Raw genomic sequence first — 17871 nt, 5'->3', positions numbered from 1 at the left:
TGGGCTGTAATCGGGAGGCGACCGCACGCGTGCCGCCGCATAGACTCGTCGCGACCGGTCGGCCGTGGGGAGGCGGGGCGGGCGGCGCCGCCCGGCTCTAGCGAGCGGACCGCCGGTGAGCGCCGCCGCCGTCGCACCGCTGACGATGATTCAGTGTACACAGGTGTGTGAAGGTGAGCGGGTGGGTGCTGCGCCGGGCCGTGGTGATCGTCCAATGATCGTAAACCGGCGGTGGTCTGTCAGAGGCTGACCGAGCAGTGGTGCGCAGATCGGCTGGAATAGGGAGGTCAGGTGGTGAAAAGTGACTGGTGCGATAACAGTGCTGTGGGTGACCGGGTCAATAGGTGACCTTGTTGACCGGAGGTCAACTCACGTGTTGACCTTTGGTGAAGTGTCAGCTCACGAGTTACCCACTATCCCCAGACTAGCCCGTCTGGCGTCTGGGGACACACATTCGCCCACCCCTTCCGTCGGGGTGCCGTGTCCCGTCCCCATGGCTGCGGCCTACATGGACACCAGCAGCATCAGTAGCGGCGGCGCCGACATGTCTCCCGACGAGCCCCCTTTGGACGAAGCGGCGGCGCGTGCGCTGCTCGCTCAGAAGGAGGAGGACCTCTTGCTGGCGGCGGAGCTCGGCAAGGCACTGCTGGAGAAGAACGAACAACTGAGCGTGGATAACGAGAGGACGGCTGCCGAGTATGCCAGACATCTGGAGGTAAGTTATCGGGGAGAGAGGGAGGGGAATTCAAGGACTTGGAATGCATTGGGAGCATGGGTTAGGGGAGGGCTGAGAGGATGGGGGGGGGGGGTGAATGGTACCTTTTAGTACGAGAGGAACGACGGATGAAGGAAGGAACGACGGAGTGGTAAGACGAGGAGAAAGGGTAAGATATGGGATCATTAGTTACGTATCTGATCTGATCTTCGACCGTGAGATAGGCATATAGGCATCTTTTTATTTAGTGATAGACTTGAAATGCCTACTCGGTCACGTGGGTCGGCTGACTTGACTGCTGGGAGTCGAGGGTGGGGTTGGGAGAACTGGGGGGTTGGAGCGTGGATGTGGTTTTGTTTGAATGATTAGAGAATATGGGTCGGGGCTGGTGTCTGGCCGCCGTCGCTATACCGTCCATCGGAAAAAAGCGAGGACTGGGATCGGTAGGTATGTGGGCGTGGCGACAGCACTGAGCGTCATTCATCCACGCCATGACGGGGGGGGGGGGGGACTGGGGGGGGGGGGTCAGTTGACTCCTTCATAGGTTTTCGCCAAAAGCTGATAAACGGCAGACGTTTCCACAAAAAAACGTCTTTTTGACGGTTCTGCCCTAACTTTCATATGACTTCATCAGTGATTGGATGTCGGCCGTTAGTGATGTCAAACTAATTGAACTAAGCTGATCTCTGTTACCCATCCTCTGCTTTTAACTTTTTATATTTGACTGAATACATAAAAGGTACCGAAAGATCTTCAAAAAGTTGTCGAGTGCCTGATCTGCGATGCTTTAGCTCCATGATAAGTTCACGAATTAGGCATGAATAAATTTGTTCAATAACACAAAAATGGGAATTTGACCTTTCATGGCCTGGTGTGTGATGGCCTATGACCTGATTTTGGCTGAACTTCGAGGATCCCCCCTCCGCCTCCCGCGCCTCGATGTGTTACGATCGGACCGTTGTCCTTGCGGGTGTATTCCTACATGCCGGGGTATGTCTTAAGCACAGCACGAGCCGGGCAGTAAAACTATGACCAAGAAACTGTCGGTGTCAAATTGCCATGTTATTTGATAGGCCGGGCAGGAAACAAAAGTTTACTGCCCGGGTTTACTGCCCAGGGCAATGACCTCTAAACTACAGTTTATCGCATTAGCCCAGAGGTATAATTGATAGGGAATGTATAATTGACATCATTATTGGATGATATTTGCCGCGTAAAATTAGAAAACCAACATTTTTTTGGTAAAAAATATCTGCTCTGCTTATCATGGGTTTTGAAATACTTTGTATTGGTTACAAAGCCGAAATTATGGCTCCTATTAATCGAAATCCGTTATCGCTTGTTTCTTATCTTCGTTTGATATGTCCACTGATACTTTGGGCCTAAGTTATTCCGTTATTATTTGACAGTTGTAGTCCTTTCCTCGAAACAAACATGTAAAATATGGAAAATATAATATATTTCACGAAAGTTTAGCCATAGGTCACCAACAAAGTACGATTACATAAATAAAGAAAAGATTCTTGCAAGAGCACTGGAAAATTCACGTTTAATCACTAGGAATATTATACCTTCTACCTTCTTCTTGTTCTTATGTCGTGGCAAATTATTCATGTATGATGTTCCTTGGATATCCAATTGTTGTGCCATTCTGAGTTGATATTTTCAGACGCGATTCTTTTTTAAGTGAGGTATTTTGATGCATTTTCTTCTATAAATTTCCTTTAAACCTTTATCCACAGCAGTAGCGCAATCACTGTTCGGAAATTATGGACAAAACAATTGTATAAAAGTGTCACCAGAACCTGCCGAAACTACTTAAAGGAAAAGGGCCACCTTTAACATGGGGATTGAAACTGAGATAGCCATCTTGTAGCCCGTGTCCGAAAACCTATTTGTCTACCCCCTTACGGCCGATTTCGGCCTCCATTCGTAGTTATCGGCAATTTTAAAAGAAAATATGCCAGGAATGCGTTCTTATCCCAGGAATGCGTTCTTATCCGACAATACAGCCACCCGCGGCGAGGCTTTGGTTTTTAACCAATCAGCTTGCAGCAGTACTGATCAGGCACGGATCCCTGTACTAGCGAGCAGACCACGAGCAGTTGCGTTATTTTTCGTTATCTGTTCTGGCAATCGGCCGGCGGATGAACATCCGCAATCGAATCTTGAAATCCGTCGCGCTGATTGGTGATGAGTTTCATGAGCTACTTTCATGAGGTCTATGAAAGTAAACCTATGCTATGCCCTGAACAGATGACATCTCGTTTGGTAGCCAATTGCTAAAATGTATTTTTATCTTACGCAAGGCAGTATACCATATTTTATATACCGTGGCTCTGATCCGAAATCAGGGCATTTTTGTTCGAACAAATACCTATAATAACGATGAAGAAGTGCGTGATCCGCGGAGCAAACGACCTACGTCGGGTCGGGACTGATATCCGTGTGACTGTGCACAAGTAAGTAGGTACCTAGGTAGGTACCTAAATTCTTATTTATTGCAATGACTCTTCTATTACTTTTGTTTTCACAGAACTCTCCCCTGGATTAGCAAACCCTTTGGAACTGTTCAGGCTTTCACAACTGAAATGCCAGACTGGATAAAAAAACACAAGTTATGCCGAATATGTCATGCGAAGTGGCGTGATTGTGGCGTTGCCCCGAAAATTTCATCGCACATCCAGCATAATTTTGCATGCGTCAAATTCAGCGCATGGTGGCAGCTGAATTTTTAGGCGCAGGGTGACCGCATGGCGCATAATGTTAATGCAAATGGCTGTCACCGAATTTTTTGACACGCTGTGGTCAATCTAGCAGCAGACTTGCCCTGCGGGCGCTGGCAGGTCTGAAGAGAGTCGGAACTTCCGGCCTGGGCCTTGCTTCACCTTAAGATTCTACAGTGTACCACACAAATTGTGGTATTGGGTTTTCATGGGAACATTAACTAATTCAGACGCTCAGAAAGGGAAGAGCGTCTGACTCCGAGGCCCCGGAACGATCTGTCTGGTTGATATAGCCTTGGTTACGGAGCGAGCGAAGCGAGCGTAGTCTTTCCTTAGATTAACGGAAATTTCTGAGTATGAGCGGCCGGCCGGCCGGCCGTGGTCACGCTTTTGCGAGGCTTATATCTCAGCAACCACTTGACCGATTTACATGCGGTAATTTTTGTAGGGTAGCTTCATTCCTTCTACCAAGTATTGGACTATTCCCGATGCATGCGGGTGACCCCTTATGCACGTGCCACGTGCAAAACGAAGAGGTGTCACTTTTGTAATTGTTGCAATATCTCGGTAACTACTTGGCCGATTGCGCTGAAAGTTGGCATGTAGGTAGGCACCCACTAGGCAATGCATATCCATGTGCCAGAGTTGGGGTGCTGCTGCACGTGCGCACGTGCAGGGGTCGATTCCAGATCTCGAGAACGGCTGGACCGATGGCGCTCAAATTTGGTACATGGTTAGGGACCGGTTAGTAGGGAGCCGTGCAAAAGTCAGTTGGGACCCATTTTGCACGTGCGCACGTGCAGGGTGCCGCTTCCAGATCTCGAGAACGGCTGGGCCGATTGTGCTCAAATTTGGCACATCGCTAGAGACCGGTTAGTAGGGTGCCGTGCACAACTCAGTTGGAGGTACCCCCGCGCAATTTCGCACGTGCAAGGCTCACCCTCTCGCTCGCTCCGTTAGTCGCCCCGAAAGGCGTTATACTGGTCGGTAGATATGCACATGTGCTTTATGTAAAAGTGGCTTAATTTTGGTGCAAACAGGCACCCAACTTTCAGTGGAAATCATGCACTGGAATTTCAGCTCAAAATTGCTTGCTTCAAATTTTGGCGCATGAGGGGCTCACGGGCATCCGGCGTAGTGTATGGATGTTTTCCAGTCTGGCTGAAAGGCAGAACTCAGACACATTTATCCAGCCCTTCAAATCCCATTTCCTGGTTGTGGTAACACCTACCTTTCCATGGGGGTTTGGTTCATCTCTTGTCTACACAGTTTTCTTTCACTTATGTGCTGACAAGAAAAGGAAACTCACCAGAGCCCAGTTTCACCAAGTGCGGTAAACTCAATTTGGGGTAAACTACCAAACTACCCCACTACTTAACTACAAAAACTACCCCAAAATTAAGTTTAGCGCACTTGGTGAAACTGGGCTCAGTGGAGCTATTCAGCTTAATACACAGAGTATGTGTTGCATGGACTAAGCATGTGTTGACCCTTTTTTACTTTTAGGTTCCCGCTAAAAAAAGAAGTACAGAGAAAAGTGGATGAGGGTGTGTGGCATGACCAATGAGCCAAGACCACATGACCACTTTAACTTAACAAGAAGTGCGCACCATGATAAGCACAGTCAAAAACGTTTGCGTCTAAAGAACAGTGCTGTGCCGGATCAGAATGTAAGTTATTTTTTAAAAGTGATGAAAATGCCTGCTATATTGTTTAAAAAAAAGTTATCAAAAGACTTTGAATATTGTTTTTGTAACACTTCACTCTAAAGTTATTCCTAGTACCAGACATTACAGCTTTAGTGCAGAGTCTTTATTTGTGATATTTTTAGCCAAAAATTATTACTAGTACCGAGCCCTTACAGCTTTACAGCCCTAGTACCTTGCCGTTATTTTTTATATTTTTTAGCCATTTCAACCTAACCGAATATCTGTATGTTTGTATGTTATTGTTTTGATCTGTATTTTATGCTACCTCCCTATAGGTAAGTTTTATTAAAACATGTGGTAACGGTGTGCTGATTTTTTACAGATTCCGTATACGCCTTGGGTTGCTGTCGCTGCTCGGTCACCCACAGATGAAAGTGATCAAGAAATGGACATCACTCAGGTAAGATTCAAGCGTCCTTTATTTTACACATAATACACTAAGCAGTAGCACCCTAACCGCAACATATGGGAATGCATTGCCTGGTGGGTGCCTACTGCCTACCTGTATGCCAAGTTTCAGCTAAATCGCCCCAGTAATTACAGAGTTATTGAAATGGGAACAAATTCAGCACCTCTTCTTTTTGCATTTTGCACGTGCAGTGGGGGTCACTCACATAGATCAAGAGCATCCGACCTTTGGTTGAAGGGGTGCAGCTACCCTACAAAATTTACCGCAAGACCGCCCAAGCGGCTGCTGAGATGAGCCTCTCAAAATCACTTCTTTTGCAACTTTTGACAAATAACACCCTTGACTTTTCACGTGGCACGTGCCACGACGGTCCCTGTAATGTATCAAGAGTAGTCAATTACGGGGTAGAGGGAATAGGGCTAGCCAACAAAAAAAAAGACCGCAGGCCAATCGGTCCAGCGGTTGCTGAGATATAAGCCTCTCAAAAGCGTTACAGGCCGGGCCGGGTCGGGCCGCTCATACTGAGCTTTTTCCGTGATATTGAAAAGACTTCGCTTCGCTCGCTCGCTCGTAATTAACAATTCATGGTTGACTCTATGGATTAAGCTAAGTGATTGCGCTCTATTAGCACACTATCTAAGTAGCCCTTAATTGCTGCCGGTGCGTGGACTGTGAAAGTGAGCCGAGCTGTGACGCAAACCGTGCGCCTTTTTCAGGTGTGGGATCACTCGTGGAAGTTCACGTCGGGTACGGAGCCGTGCATGCAGCTCTGGTTCGATCCTGCTCAGGGAAGCCCCAATGACGCCGTGGCGCGCATCTGGGCTGAGCGGGTGGTGGCGGCCGGTGCGCGGGCGCTGCCGCGTGGCTGGTGGCCGCGGCCCTGGCGGCAGCGGCCCGCTCCTGACCCGGTCGCCCTGTGCCGAGCACAGAGCGCCGACTGAGGCCAGTCTTGTGATCGAGCTTCCGCGCCGGAGGTGGAACAGGTGGAGCTGGCGGTCACCTGCGCGGGCTCGGCGGCCTGTAAGCCGTGCCGAGACGAACCGCGACACTCTTGCTAGATCTGCACCCCATTGTAATCTTCTGTAGTCGATATTCGGTAGGTACTCAATGCTCATTTTTCTTATATTAGACGAGTGGCGTGTTTTGATGTTACATTGGAGACTGCTGTCTCAGGTGGCCCGACAGTGTTCGATTGTGGTGTAATGTAGATACATAGACGGGATGCCGCGGCTCGGATTCGTAGCTGGACTACCATGTGCCTGTCGATTGAGATGCTTTGCCTGGCGATTGAGATGATTCGGGGCGCGGCCCCACACTGACGCCATGGTGCAATGAGTGACTGGCGACAACTAAGCAATTATGTACTTTTGTAGAACACATGTTTTCATGGATACGAGAGGCAGTCCTTTTTTTCGCTAGCAGTCATTTGGTTCACGATACTTTCGATACCGACAAATATGTTCGGGCGGCCGGTGCTAATGCGTGCTTGCCCGCCGATGCCTAACGGAGCGCTGTGCTGTCTACGCTCACTGGTCGCTGGCCCGAGAGCCGTTCGGTTGCTGCTGTTAAAACAGTTCTCACAAAAACACGCTGGCTGGCTGCCAGTTCTTCACCAATGAGAGGCCCAGTAGCATCAGCAGGTAGCATTGTTTAATATTACTATTCCATTTTGTTTACCCATATGTCCGACTTAGAGCCGACTGGTAAAAAGCGGCAACCGAGCAGCCCTCCGCAGCGCTGCAGATCATGTACGCTCGATTATACACAATATATGTGTCTTTCTTGCACACAGAGACATGACGTTTTGTAGAGGTTTTATATCGCTTGCGGCTGAAAGGAATATTGTACATTTTAGAGCTTTCATATACGCGAGAAAATATGGTGCAAAAAAACATTTATGAAGCCTGTTGAATTTTAAAGGTTGTTGGGACATTTCACAGACTGTGTCGGTGGGCAGGGCAGCCCGGCCCCGGCCGCCGCCGCCTCCTTCACTGGTATGTGGCAGGGACGGAAGCTTCGTATTGATATACCGGGGTGCAACTCAAGCAGCATATCACCTATCAAACAACCTTCGGTTATGAAGTGAATGAAAACTAAATATTATGTATAACTGTGGTCTGCGCTGCGGTGTTTCCAAAGTGGAGGAAGTACGGGGAGCTGGACCCAGACTCGATGAGCCCTCTACTACGGATCTGGGTCTTCGCAGCTGATCGTCTGTGAATGAGAGATGATATGATACCAATGCATACCGAACGGATCAAAAACAGTGCCATTATATATTTGCAATTCTACAGCTTTACGTAAGCCCATCCTAGTGAATGCATTAATACGCGTTGATTTGACAACTGACATCCGGTTGAAGGCGTTTTTTTTTTCGGCCAACAGCCGGCCAGCAGTTGTTGCAGGCCGGCCTCGTTGGGAAGCAGGTTCATTTTCCGACAGCCACTGCGTGCGGAAGCACTCTCTGATGGCGCGGACGGCGCGCGCCGGCTCCTGTTTCTGTAACGTGTAGAGGCGGGTGTCGAGCAGCTGGGCGCGTAGCGGGCGGTCCTCGAGCACGCAGAACGCGGCCCGAGTGGTGGCAGAGTCGAGCGTCGCGGCGCGGCCGCCGTCTGTTCCAGCTCGGCGTCGGCGCGCCCCTCGGCGAACAGCAGGTGCAGCTGACGGTCGGCCAGGCAGAAGCCGCTGATGCCCGGCGTGCTGACGTCGCCGGGCCGGCGCGGCGCGGCGCCCTCGGCCGCCGCCGGGCTGGGCGGCTCGTTGAGCTGCTGGATGAGCTGCAGCACGCCGCTGCGCTGCAGGCCGCGCTGCGAGACGACGGCCAGCAGGCGGCCGTAGGCGCAGCGCGCCGGCGGCGGCCGCGGCAGCAGGTCCAGCGGCACGGCCAGCGACACGGAGACGGACAGCTGCGCCGCCGACTGGAGCAGCTGCAGCGGCCCGAACGGCGGCGGACACGTGCCGCGCTCAATGTCGGCCGCCGGAGAGGCAGCCGGTCCGGCCGGCACCGCTGTCAGCGGCACCTCCACACTGAGCAGACGCACGCCGCGCGTCAGGGCAGAGACGTCCACCACCACCTGCCGCGCACACAGAGGGCCGACATTGGTGACAGCGCGCGGCGGGTCAGACCTCACAGTGGGGATAGCGGCAGCGGGTCAGACACCCTTATAGAACAGCACGGGGCGGAGCCGACAAAAGAGGACGAGGAGACGGTCATACAGCCGACTGAGGTCCGGGCACCGACTGACTCAAAGTGCTGAACATGTCACACATTTCTAAATGGCTTCTGTAGGACGGAATAGTGTCTCTTCCTTCCAAGGCTTACTTGCAGAATAATATGGAAAGACACAATTTTACAAGTTGTGTTTTTATGACATAAGATTAAAGTTTTTTATAACATTTCAACACGCAAACATCATACCTTGACAATTGTTCACGATGAAGATCATGTAGGAACATTTCATATTTAGTCACCCTTGATTATTTTGTTGATAGTGATGCGAAAGGCAAATTACCAAAGTATATATTTGCAATTATTTGAGTTAATAATTTCAACTTTTTTTGTGTTGAAAATTGACTTTTGAAACAATAAAGGCAAATGAATTATCAGTGTCTGGAAAGGTGCAATGCTGAAAGCTTCTTATTACATTCTAATTTATATCTAAAGCTTTGTGATATCCAAACTCTCAGAAATAACCAAGGACGTAACCAAGGAGGGGGGAGGGGCACGGGAGCCATGCCCTCGTAGTCGTGCCCCTTCCCCCCTCGGTGATGGCGATTTTTTTTAAATAAAACCAGCTGTGACACCCCCCCCAAAAATAGTGGGCCTAATCCCAGAAATTTTCCTTTTTTGGAGGGGGTACAACACTAGGCCACAACCTGTGCCCCCCCCCCCCCCTGAGCAAAATCCTGGCTACGTGCCTGGAAATAACAAAGCACATCCTATCCTTTGATGCCACTTACCAGCAGCTTTGCGCACTACCAAACAGCCACCTTTGCGCCTTTGTTGTTCTTGTTTTGGGCATTGTCAGTGGTAACTGGAAATAATCAGACATGATGGTCAGAGTAGGGAATGTGACTACTACATCAAAAATCATTTGATTCCTATAATATCGACATGATTTAATAGAAGACCTTTTTCTTAAGAAAGTGTCATGGATACCAGCTAATCTGTATGGTATTTATCTCCAGCATTATCATATAGGTATAACAATTATCACCACCCGCCACCATTGAATGTAGGTTTTAGGTTGTAGGTTGTAGGTGGTAGGTTGGGTATCGGTAAAGCTGGTGTCACCGTCAGCGCTAACCGGTAAATGTGTAGATAAAAGGAATCTTAAAAACAATCTAACCTAACCTAACCTTACCTACTGACCTACAACCTACCTACCCACAACCTACCAAACTAATATACGCTGACAGTGATGCCAGCTTTACCAATGACGTACGTTGTAGGTTGTAGGTAAGGCTAGGTGAGGTAAGATTATGTTTCATTATATATTTACTGAGAAGACGGCTGAATGCTCTTGAGACGTGGCTATACATTTACATTTTGTAAGTAATTTTCAGGTTTCAATGAATATTTCCTAGTGGAATGTTTTGAAAACCATTCTAAATGATGACCTTTAGCATTCAATAGTACTTTAAAGCTAATTAACCACATCGCCAATGCTAGGTCACATTGCATGCCTACTTCCACCGGCAGCTCCATGGGATATATGATAGGCAGGGGTAAATGGAATATTTTTTATTAATATTCTTGAAGAAAATTATAGGCATGAAAAGAAGATGATCTGCCTTTGAGATTGATATGTGATGCCTACTTTGGAGGAACATAATCATAATAATTACACAATCATAAAAAATGCAATGTAACCAAACAGCCGCTTATGCCGCAAAATGAGAATCAAGCCAATCACTGAGGACAAACAATTTCAAACCACCAAAACTATATTCTTGCTATTCACCAATAATCCTAAAATAGCGTTCCATGGCCATTATATGCACCTTTCACCCTTACCTCCGACAGATAACTAGCGCCACGGGCAGACACACGGGGCGACAAGTTGTTTACAACCGCTACAGTCCGACGAGTCTATCCTCCTCAAGGCTGATTGGCTTGAGTGTGACGTCATTACTATGACATCATACCCCAGCGAACAATTCTGATTGGGGCCCAATTGGGCTGAAGCCGGACCAGCCCGAGTACGATACTTGGGCTAGCCCCGGTCCAGACTGGGATCTTACTTGGTTTTTGACACACCTAGCCCAACGCAATTCCGAGTTTTGCCCAGTCGGGCCCCACTACGACTTGCCCGAGCCAAGTCCGGGTTATGGGATTCAAGTTGGGCTGAGCCCACGTCCTCCCATTGGTTTAACTATTGCGCTAACCTGTGGCCCCACGTGGGCTTGCCCGCGTACGCAGCAGCGCTGCCGGTCGGACCCCGGGTGGGCAAGCCCAGGTCATTTCTGGGTTACGGGGACCTCGCATGGGCAAAGCCCGAGTTATGCCATCGGCTGCACTAGTGCGCTAACCTGTGGCCCCATGTGGGCTAGTCCGGTTTATAACTCGGGCAAGCCCAGGCCAAAGCCGGTTGGGTCCCGATCCATTATTTCCACCTGCCATGGGCGGATGCAGTGTTCGTGTGATCATACCTCCTTCCTAGTCACTTAGGCCATAAAATGATCAGAGAAAATTTGGGATCGATTGGTGTTCGTTCCGTGTTGATCGAATACCGCGACAAACTTGTTATCTTGTGACGTTCGAAGCAACATACGACGGAAGAAGCAATGAAATATAATAATTAATGGTAAAAAGTGATTTGAAATGTCATTGTAGCTCAACCATTCAATTTTGTTCATTACTTAGATTATCATATTTTTAGTTACTTGGTCGTTCATCCTACGTAACTATCATATACTACCTAGTCCTACGTAATCGTTAAATCGTAACTACCAAACTGTCTCTTTAATCGTTCACATTCGTGCGGCCTACCTGCTCTACATTGCTACCATGTGTTACGGGGAATTAATATGGTATAGCCGGCGGCTGCTTATAATGGAATATCCTGTACGGTGTTCCGCTTGCGAGTTTTACTGAGTTTTACGGCGGTGCGATCGCTGGGGCTTGATACTGACTGAAAAGAGTGAATACAAATGACTGTGTTGGATTGTTTAGCTATTCTCCCACATTCACCATTGAAATTGTGGCTTTACCGCCCTTCTTATTAAAGTTATTCAACTTAATTTAGGTTCATATATTTAGAGGCGACACGCACATCCTCTGGCGGCCGCCGTCACATCCTCTGGCTGCGACCCGCACGGCAGGTGGCAGCACCCGCCCGCGTTCCACGTGCCCATGCAATATCCGGGCTCAGCCCGTGTAAGGGATCCTACTTGGGCATGCCCGAATTCAGCCCGAGTTACAGTCCGGATTGGGTTGTGGCATGCCCAGATGTTGTCCGACTTGGGCCCAAGTTTCGGATTCTCCATGGGCCTGCCCAAACTCTGCCCGAGTCGCGTATTTAGCTTGGGCTCAGCCCAACCCAAATCACACTCTAAAGAAACAAATGTTGGGCCAACTCGGGCTTAGCCCAAGTGAAATCCCCCCAGCCCAGCCTCAGCCCAAGTTAATTATTGGCTGGGACAGTAGCTGCGGTAGAGAGTATAAACATAGTACCAATATGTTAAATAGTTTGAAATACTTTTTAGCGAATTATGCACTTCTGGCACCGGTTTTGAAAAGAAAATGGAAAATAATAATGTCAAAATAAAAACCAACGATATCTTCATATTTCAAGAAGGTGGCACTTTTCCTTTAATAGCTGTTCACACGGGCGGTTGTCGGCCGCCAGCTAAGCCATCTAGATGGCCTGGGCAATGGCGGTCTCAGGCCTTCCACAGTCGGTGCCAGTTCAGCACTGTGTTAACGGGTATATTCCTGGGCTCGCCTCTGTTGGCCATCTCGATGGCCTATGGCAGCCCACATATGGCAGCCTCTGGCCATCTCCCTCGGAGATGGCTTAGCGGTGCTAATAAGCAGTCTTGTGCTAATCGGTGGCCGTCGGTTCCTCGGCAGAGGCGTCTGCGCATGCGCACTTGGCAACATCCTATCGTTTTTCTCATTTACCGTAGTCGTCGCCCCGCAGGCTCCGCGCTCCGCAGTTGATTTCGAGTTTTCCACTCGTCGACGTTTGCGAATTTAGTGAGAAAAGATTGCAGATACGCCTATTTCAATTAAGATGAGGTGTTTCAGGTAAGTCAGCATGGCGAAAATTATTACAGCCACACTTTTTGATGGTTTGTCTCATATTTGTTGATATTTCATCGATTGAGTGCATGCGCATTTGCCGCGCTTTGATGGCACGGGGATACACAAGTATTAACATTTGTTAAACCCAGGTAAAGTCTACTCAAGTTGCTGTTAAGTGAAAATTTAATTAAATATGGCACGTACAGATGATTTTTCTTACATTCATTAACATACGTTCGGACAAAATTCTGTCATACAATTGGAATTGCGCGATCGGGTGGTGGGGTCAGGGTCAGCACAACAAGCTATGTTTGGTGCGGGCTCTGATTACTCAAATCCACCCATTCAACCATTCAGACTAAATTTATTTAAAAAAATACAATTAATGATAACCAAAGAAGGATGTTTTAAAGTTTTAACCCGTCTCGGTCTCATCGTTTAAAGCTTTAGTCAAAAGCACATGTGAAGTCACGATACCTTAGATACTGACCAGCCATATAAGCAAAAGAATTCACCTCCCAATTTTTACTTCTGACTTTCTGTTACACCTGCTGCTCAATTTTTGCTGTATTGATTTGTGCTCGTTAAACGATTAGACAGGCTTGAAAAGTCCTACTCAAAACCATTTCAACTTCTTAGTGTTGCTATGTGCCGATACCAATATTTAGGATTACTTACATGAAATGTCATGAATATGCTACCTAGGTATTAAGTATTTCACTGTTTTCCCAGCTCCTGTAATGATTTTTATTAAAGCCAGGCAAATGCATTGGCATAATTTCTGACAAATAGCTTGCCGACGAGCACTGTTGCTCTCTACCAGGGGGCGTCAGGGCAGAAAGTGAAGACTAGGAGCGCAGTTATCATACATATATCTCATATAGAAACAAATATATTTTTGTCTTCATTAAAATTGTATGTATTAAATACCTAAGAGTAATTATTTGTTTTAAAAAAAAATCAATTGGTTATGCTGCACTTAGGGAACTCAGATGGTCAAATCTGTGAAGCTCTAATACAATGTATTATGCATTATTATGCCAGAGTATTTCTCATAGTATTTTGTCACTGTACTTTCCCTCAGTTTTTCCCAGATCATATTCATGTCATGTCAGGTCAAATATTGCTATCACTTTAGTAAGCTTTGAAAGCTTGACTTGTCATTTGTGGCATGAGGGGTTCATGACATAAAATGGGCTATGCACAACATTTTTTAGCTTAAATTATTATCTTCATGAACCTTTGCCTGTTATTTGTGACTGACAACCATACATGACTTATATGTAACTATTCTATTGATAACATCAAACCTAAGTGTTATTGACAAAATGCACCCAGCCATCCATGACATGACAAAGCTAATTCATCAGGTTTGGCAATCAGACATGTGCATGAATCATAGTCATTAGGATCTCATCTGAAATGAAATTGAAAATAAGTTCTTATGGCTTCATTTTATCAATTGTTGAAAATATTTTTATATCTTTACATAATCTCGTTTCATTGCACAACAAATTTCAGAGAGGGATTTACTATCCAAGTGGATATAATTCCAGGGCATGAAACTTTTGGAGTGAAATAACAGCCATAATTGTTCACATAGGTGGAGAATTGTGACCAGCTGGGGGTACTCGGGCGCAGCAAATCCGCCGCCGCCTAGCGGTGACCTTGACCCGCGCCGCCCGGCCGCGGCTCCAAAGCCAAGCCGGCGTGGAATTGGGAGAGCTCGAGCACCCCCAGTCCAGCACAATTCTCCACCCGTGATTGTTCATAGCAATTATAGCCCCAGATTTCTGGCATTTGTCACATAGCTCGCTCACTTGTCACATTCCCATATATTTCTCCCATTTTCCACTCAATGATTTATCTAATAAATCTTTTGCATTTCTGATTTCAGTTAAATGATCCAGCAGGCGGCGGACGCTGTAGCTGCCGAGTGGTAGAATCACGAAGAAATGGCAGGCTGCCTGCCAATCGGCGACGAATCAGCCGTCACTGCTGCACGGGATGGATGATAACGAGAGGCAACGGTCCTGGTCGTTGAAGGGGAAGCGACTATTGGTGCCAATCGGAATTTCTTTTCTTGGAATTCCAATTTTTGTCCAATTCCAATTTGGAATTTGGACGGAATTCTTAACATTTTTTGGAAATTAATCGGAACACAAGGCCTTTAAAATTTAAAATTTTAAAACGGAGGCCTTTAAAACGCTTTTAAACACTTTAAAAATTTACGCAAAAAATGCAAAAATCGTTAAAAATTGGAATAGCCCCCGCTTTGGACAAAATTGGAAATTTACTTGGCAATTTCTTGGAATTGGATCGGAATTGGAATTGAAATTTCATGAAATTGGCACCACTAGAAGCGACTATCGTTGTTCCACCGGTGACAGATGAACTTTGGGCGACCGAAAGGCGCAGGTAGTAGTCCCGTGTCACGTGGCATATAAGCACAGCTGTATGAGTCATTTAACCTCTTCTTCGGCGTAAGTGCTCGTGCCGAGCTGCTGTATGCAGACGATCATTACGCGTGATCATTACACACACGTGTTACAGCCGTGTGTGACGGTGCACCGCTTAGATGTTTCTGTGGTTTCCTGACTGGTTGAATGCGCGACTTTGAGTGTAGATAACCCACCTGTCGGAATGTCGCGGTACGTCAATGGGCCGTTTGAGTGTCTGCTGTTCGTGCTCTGCGGGTGAGAGGGCCGTTGCGTCGGAGCTGACGGAGTTTTTTTGCGTATTAGTGTACAGTGATATGCGATATTGGTCAAATATAAAGTCAAATCTGATTAGTTTTCACCCAGAAGTTTCGTTCGCACCGATCTGCACACGTTTGTAGCTGCCGATGAATGGGTACCGTGAGTGAGTACTGACTACTGTGATGAGTTACAGAGCTTTAGGGGTCGCGGCATGATAGCTGTCCTGTTGCCTTGGTCAGTTTGCTGGACATTATGGCAGCCGTAACTGATTGCCTAATTCAGTTTGGCCTAGGAATTTTGCTTTTGCTCTCCCCTTCCCAGTGCACCTTCCACTGCGTCCCTGCCTGCCCTGCCCCTGCGCACTGCCCGCCCCGAAAAGCCCCATGGTGCCCCTCTAGCGGTGGCGGCGACGGCCCTCGGCCGTCTTGGCGCGCGGATGTCAGCGTGGACTGTTCGATGCTGGTGACCGCCGCGACAGGCCCCTCGTCCCCGGGGTCCCCCTCGACAATCATCTGCCGCTCGTCTTCGTCCACCTCGTTCTCCGACAGAATGCTGTGTCGTTCTCGTGCAGCAATGGCGGCGCCATTCACCACCGCCCGCCGCAGTCCCAATGACCGAACCGTTAGTGGAGCGCAACCCGTGCTTATTAGCTCTAATCCGTTGATCTGCCGCTCCGGCTTCCGGCAAATTATTTGTTAATACCGTCTTTGCCATATATCGGCAATAATATTAGCCATACCTACGTACTTTGCGATTCGTAGTGCGCACTTTTGGCCGCAACCCGGCACGACGCAGGGCACGACGCTGTTTCCGAACCAGAAACAACACGATCATTAAGCATTAAGCCTAATAAAATCTCATACATCAGTCATGGATATCAACCGACGTTGGTAGTTGTGACTTGTGGTTCTCGTGTGGCTCTCGCAGTGGTGCGCACTACGCTTATTTGGAAATCTGTCCCCTCTAAAATCCCTTCTCGATAACTCGCCATATTTACATAATCGTACTCGCCGTATTACATGAAGTTTAAAAACTCTTTCATGTTTTTGCATTATAAGCATCAATCGAAACGTATTTCGTTATGATTGGTGGTCAGACGATCACTCGCACTGCGTCTCTGAATTTCTGCAGCTCTACCGCTGGAGCCGCAGGAGCGCCGCCGGGCCAGTTGGTATATAACTAGTAGAGAAAGTAGTTGTTAATATGGTATATAGTTTCATAGGGAAAAATTTACTTATGTTGAAATAAAAATATACCGGAATGAGCTTCTAAGGATCTTTTGTATTGAATGCTTGTTTAAAAATTCATATTATATGGTCCAATAATTAATTTTCGGACACACCTAGTTCCGACTGAAAATGGCTATGTGGTAGATACTAGAAATGGCCAAGAGGTGCTAACAGTCCCAAACTGTCCCTTGTGAACAGGGTTTTAGAAGGTATGCGGCATGTAGGAAAAATCTTACTGACCTCAGCCGTACGAAATTATTTGGAAACTCGGTTTGCAAAATTTGACTCCGGCCCTCGTGCTTCGCACTCGGGCCTACGTCAATTTTGCAAACCTCGTTTCCAAATAATTTCGTCGGCCCGGTCAGTAATATATATTATTGCAGTCTGGAATGTAGGCAATCTAGTTGGTAGCGAATACGAGACGAGATAGAAGAAGGGAAGGGAAGGGACTGAAAATCATTTCAATGAAAATCATTTTCAGAAGAAGGGACTGAAAATCATTTCCCTTTGCTTTTTGCTGGATGTTTATCCCCAGCCGTGATAAGCGTCCAGCAGGATCAAACATCCTAGATATTTCGAGATATCATTCGAACCATTATCAGGATCTAACAGCTAAACTGACAACACAACGGGTGAGTGGTGACCCAGGTTAAAGAAGGTGCGACTGGACGTTCACATAACGACGAAGCAATGGTCTTACGTGACATTTTTTATGAGACAATTTCTAGGTAGGTTCTAATGCAACTTTGTCTGAAGATCAGTTATGGAGGAAATGACATATGGTACACAAACGACGTTTCCGTTTCCACAAAATGTGATGGATTTCTATTGAAGTTTACCTCACAGTGAACTCCGGTTCGTGGTACCCTCGTTTTATTACTGAAATACAAAACATGTTGCATGACGAATGGCTACTGAACAAAGACTAAGCTGCATGGAGAGGTGCTTTGATGATGACGATCGACATGTTACTACATGCGTTTACTACAAGAGGAAAATGCTGCGAAAGGACTGTTTCTCGAGCGTCATAGGCTGAGAAACGATGACGCTCGAGAAACGAGCGTCATCGTTTCTCAAGCACCAGGATTTTCTTTTCGATTTTCCCGACTACACCTACAGGCTACAGCCATGATAA

The 17871-nt window shown here is 47.3% G+C and overlaps 1 protein-coding gene and 1 long non-coding RNA gene across 2 annotated transcripts in view; one reads left to right on the top strand and one right to left on the bottom strand.

Annotated features, from left to right (window-relative positions):
- Positions 1-152: 152 nt before the first annotated feature.
- The window catches only part of LOC122365728 (bicaudal D-related protein homolog), a 53003-nt gene continuing 35284 nt past the window's right edge, over positions 153-17871 (top strand). Inside the window, exon 1 of the mRNA XM_043337226.1 lies at positions 153-715. The gene's annotated coding sequence lies outside the window, so the exon portion shown is untranslated. The remainder of the gene's footprint in view (positions 716-17871) is intronic.
- On the bottom strand, positions 7817-10692 carry LOC122365785. Its single transcript, XR_006253795.1, has 3 exons — positions 10577-10692; positions 9520-9593; positions 7817-8633 (listed from the first exon to the last, which is right to left on the bottom strand). It is a non-coding gene; the product is annotated as an uncharacterized LOC122365785 (long non-coding RNA).

This window comes from Amphibalanus amphitrite, unplaced genomic scaffold, assembly GCF_019059575.1.
Source record: "Amphibalanus amphitrite isolate SeventyFive unplaced genomic scaffold, NRLGWU_Aamphi_draft 000003F_arrow, whole genome shotgun sequence".
Classification (NCBI taxonomy): domain Eukaryota; kingdom Metazoa; phylum Arthropoda; class Thecostraca; order Balanomorpha; family Balanidae; genus Amphibalanus; species Amphibalanus amphitrite.
The sequence above is the reverse complement of the archived record's forward strand: the minus strand, read 5'-3'. Positions and strand labels throughout refer to the sequence as shown.